Source organism: Lolium rigidum, chromosome 6, assembly GCF_022539505.1.
Source record: "Lolium rigidum isolate FL_2022 chromosome 6, APGP_CSIRO_Lrig_0.1, whole genome shotgun sequence".
NCBI classification, from domain to species: Eukaryota; Viridiplantae; Streptophyta; class Magnoliopsida; order Poales; family Poaceae; genus Lolium; species Lolium rigidum.
In genome coordinates this window covers 170,794,474-170,799,002 of record NC_061513.1, presented here as the reverse complement: position 1 = coordinate 170,799,002, position 4,529 = coordinate 170,794,474, and positions in this window count along the sequence as shown.

The window sequence follows — 4,529 nt, the reverse complement described above, 5'->3', positions numbered from 1 at the left end:
TTTTACTCCATGAACATGTTGGCTTGCATTCCCTGTACTACAGGTGATGCCATTGTTTTGTATCTACTTCATTGTAAGCTAACAAAGTAAGTAGTTAGTTTGGCATGCTATCACTCTTCTATCTAGGCTGTAGTACAAATAAACTTGTCATATTACTAGATAATAATTTTGCGTGCCATCTTGTTCTTCAAAAGCTGCATTATTGACTTGTTTCTCTGGCTTGGCATGACACTCACATATGGAATGCTGAACATATTGGTTTGCATTCCCTCTTATACAAGTTCACGAGTGATCCCACTATATTACGTATACTGGTCCATCCTAAGCTCCAGCATTAACTATCCTCTATGTGTTGCTCATTACAAGTTTATATCCCGAAACATCTTGATTTGTATCCCCTTCACTACAAGTTCATGAGTATTATTTAGTTCACGGCCAAAATGAAGTAATTGCACTTGGCACATGTTGGTTCACATTCCCTCCTCTTTAGCTTTTGCCATCGTAACTTCTATTTTTGGTTTACATTCCTGCTTTCTGTAGATGTAGCCATCATAACTTCATCTTGCTCGGTCGTTGTTACAAAATTTATAACCGGCTACTATGTTGTTCATGCCAATTTTGTACTCCCTGAACATGTTGGTTTGCATGGGACTCGACGAGTAGTAAGTCTATTTGTTTCATTCTAACATGCTCTGTTATATTGGTTGTTGGTATGCGGCATGCACTCTTTGTTTGCTTATTGTGCGCATTACAATGATCTTGTTATAACGACGAAATGATGAGTTCCAAATTCTTTGGCAAACAATATTGTAGTGTCTTTGCCTTTCCATTGTTGCTGGTCTTAACTTGTAATGTCTTTGTTTCAGATATAGGTGCTTTGCATGGACAACTTAAAAGATTGCCGAATCGCTTCATTGTATTGCTAGGTTTAATTACCATTCAATTTCTCCGGGTTCTGTAATATTTTTTCAAAGCCGTGCAGCTGATGTAATATTTAGTTAGTTTTTATAGTTCTTTCGCGCATTTTTTCTTTGTTGCTTGTGGTAAGTGAGGCTATCCGACAGAAATCATTGCTGCGTAAATATTCTCAGTATCTAAATCACGAATTCCCATCCCTTAAACGGCCCAATTAACCGAAATCACGTATGTGCCGGCCCGCAAAATCCTAAAGCGCCTATTATGCCGGCATATAAACAGCAACTAAACGGGCTGGCCCACTTACTTATTGGGCCAGCCCACTTGATTTACGGTGGACCCCACACTCTAATTGGGCCAGCCCACTTGCTTTAAGGTGGACCCCACCCACTACTGGGCCGGCCCACTAACTAGTTGGGCCAGCCAATTGCTTTTGTGGTGGATCCCACATACTAAATGGGCCGGCCCGTTAACAGGGAAGTGGGACCCACCTGTGCTTTTGGCCGGCCACCTTGTCTTGTTGGGCCGGCCCACTTGCTACAAGGTGGACCCCACATACTAAATGGGTCGGCCCTTTAAGAGGAAAGTGGGACCCACCTGCGTTTTTGGCCCGGCCCACTAGCGTGTTGGGCCGGCCCACTTGCTATATGGTGGACCCCACATACTAACTGGGCCGGCCCTTTAAGAGGAAAGAGGGACCCACTCGTGTTTTTGGCCGGCCCACTAGCGTGTTGGGCGGCCCACTTGCTATATGGTGGACCCCACATACTAAATGGGTCGGCCCTTTAGCCGGAAAGTGGGACCCACTTGTGTTTTTGGCCGGCCCACTATCTTGTTGGGCCGACCCACTTGCTATATGGTGGACCCCACATACTAAATGGGCTGGCCCATTAACAGGAAAGTGGGACCCACCTGTGCTTTTGGCCCGGCCCACTGGCTTGGTGGGTCGGCCCATTTGATCTAATGTGGGATCCACATGCTAATTGGGCCGGCCCGATAGCAGGAAAGTGGGATCCACATGCTAATTGGGCCGGCCCAATAACTTCTTGGGCCGGCCCACTTGCTTTAAGGTGGACCCCACATGGTAAATGGGCCGGCCCGATAACATGAAAGTGGGTCCCACATGTTTTGTGGGCCGGCCCTTTTGCCTGTTGACCGGTCAAACGAGTGCATTCGGCCCGGCTCACATGCTTAGTGGGCCGGCCCATTAATCTTTTGACCAGTCAACCTTAGAGGTTAGGCCCGGTCCACGTAACTAATGGACCAGCCTAGCTATATAGTTGACCGGTCAAACTAAGTCAGCTGGCCCGGCCCGCAAACTTAATGGGCCGGCCCGCTTAGAAGTGGCGAGGCCTCGTGTGGGCCTACCATCTACCACGGGGTTTCGGCGGTTAACGCCGTTAGCTGCCGATTAACGGCGTCTGCCACGTGTCAGTTTGCATGACGTTAGCAGTCAACGGGCTCCCGGAAACACTTCTGCAACGGTCCGATTTTCTGTGGCGGAAGGGCGCCCAAGCGCGACGGACCGAAAAAATCATCGTAGAACTTTGCCTGACGCAGTTTCGACAACGGAACCCATATCGTCGGGTTAGGCCCATAGGCGACGAAAAAGACCCCTTAGCGGACGATTTTGAGACGTTGTCTATCAGAACTTTTCTTGTAGTGAAAGGCTATTTTCGGAACGTCTTCCTTCTTGATCTTTATCTGATGGTATCCGGATCTTAGATCAATCTTGGAAAAGACTCCCGCGCCTCTAACTTGATCAAAAAGATCTTGTATTCTAGGAAGTGGGTACTTGTTCTTGATAGTAAAATTATTCAGATTCATGTAGTCTCCGCACATCCTTAGGCCTCCATCTCTTTTATCCACGAATATCACAGGTGATCCCCATGGTGATATACTCTCCTGAATAAATCATTTCTGTTCCAGGTCATCTAATTGTTCCTTGAGTTCTTTCAACTCCTTAGGCCCCATCTTGTATGGTGCCTTAGCAATCGGAGCTGTTCCTGGAATTAGGTCGATAGTAAACTCTATCTCCCTATCTGGTGGCATTCCAGGTAATTCCTTAGGAAAAACATCCTGGAATTCATTAACTACATGTATATACTCCAGCTTTACTTCCTTCATGCTATTCAACTGTAGCTCTACTTCTATCTGTGTATGCTTATCCCCTTGGTAGATCATTCTACTTCCATCGGGGCTTTTCAAAGACAACTTGTCTTGTTCACACGATCTATCAATGCTCCATTTGCCTCTAACCAGTTCATACCAAGAATGACATCAATATCCTTCATCGGTAGAATGAACAGGTCTGCGTCAAACGCGCACTTATTGATCATAATGACTTGTCCTTGTTTGGTGTGGGTTACTACTATCGTTCCCCCCGCAGAAAGTATGGTTATATGTGTATCTAACTTAGTGCAACTAATCCCATGTTTGATGATGAATTGCTGAGAAATAAATGATGTAGTTGCACCAGTGTCAAAAAGTACTTTGCCAGAATGAGTAAGTATCTGAAGTGTACCTATCACTGCCTGATCGGAGTTCACCACCTCCTCCAAGCTAGTGCAGTTCAACTTGCCGAAGGGTTTCTTGTTCTTCCAGTTCCCTCCGGTATTCCCGCCTCGGTTTCCTCCTCCTCCTGACTGACCTCCTCCATTCTTCTTCTTAGGGCAATCCCTAAGCATGTGTCCTTCCTCGCGACAACCAAAGCATATTATCCTTGGCCTCTTGCAATCCTTGGAAACGTGTCCTGGTTTCCCACAGCTTCGGCAAAATATCTGGTTTGCTGGCTGGAATCCTTGGTTCCTCCTCTGGTTGTTGTTGTTGTTGTTGTACCTTGGCTTGAAACTCAAGCCAGTGTTAGGCTTGTTGCTGACATATCTCTTAGGCTCAAATTTAGCCTTCTTCCTTTTCTCTTCTTGCAGCTGTTTGAAGTCGTCTTCAAGAGTGATGGCTGCATCCACCAACTCCTGGAACTCGGTAGCTCTCATCATCCTAAGCCGTACCTTGAACTGGGGACTTAATCCCCGCAAGAACCTCTAATTCTTCTTGTCCTCGGTGTTGACCTCCTCAATGGCATACCGAGACAGTTTTGAAAACTCCCTGACATAAGTCAGGATGGCCTTATCTTTCTGCTCGAGACTTTCAAATTCTCGACGCTTCAATTCCACTATACTTTCAGGGACGTTGGATTCCCCGAACTTCCTCTTGAACTCTTCCCATGTAAACACCTTTTCAGCCGGATAAACGGCTACTATATTATCCCACCAAGATGCGGCGGGTCCACACAACAAGTGTGTTGCGTACCTGACCTTCTCCAGGTCGTTGCATCCAACAGTGTTGAGCTTACGCTCAGTGTCCATCAACCAATCCTCCGCGTCCATGGGTTCGGGCGCGTATGCGAAGGATATTGGCTCAGTATTCTGGAATTCTGACAAAGTGACTCTCTGATTCTCAGGCCTTTCCACCTTGTTCTGTTGCAGCAGTTCCTGGAAGAACTTATTTTGCTGCTCCATAGTCACTCGCTGCCTTTCCTCCAACATTTGCATGTATTGGAGGAAGTTCTGCTGCGTCATGGGTGGTGGTGGTGGAAACTGGTTTCTGGCTGCTTC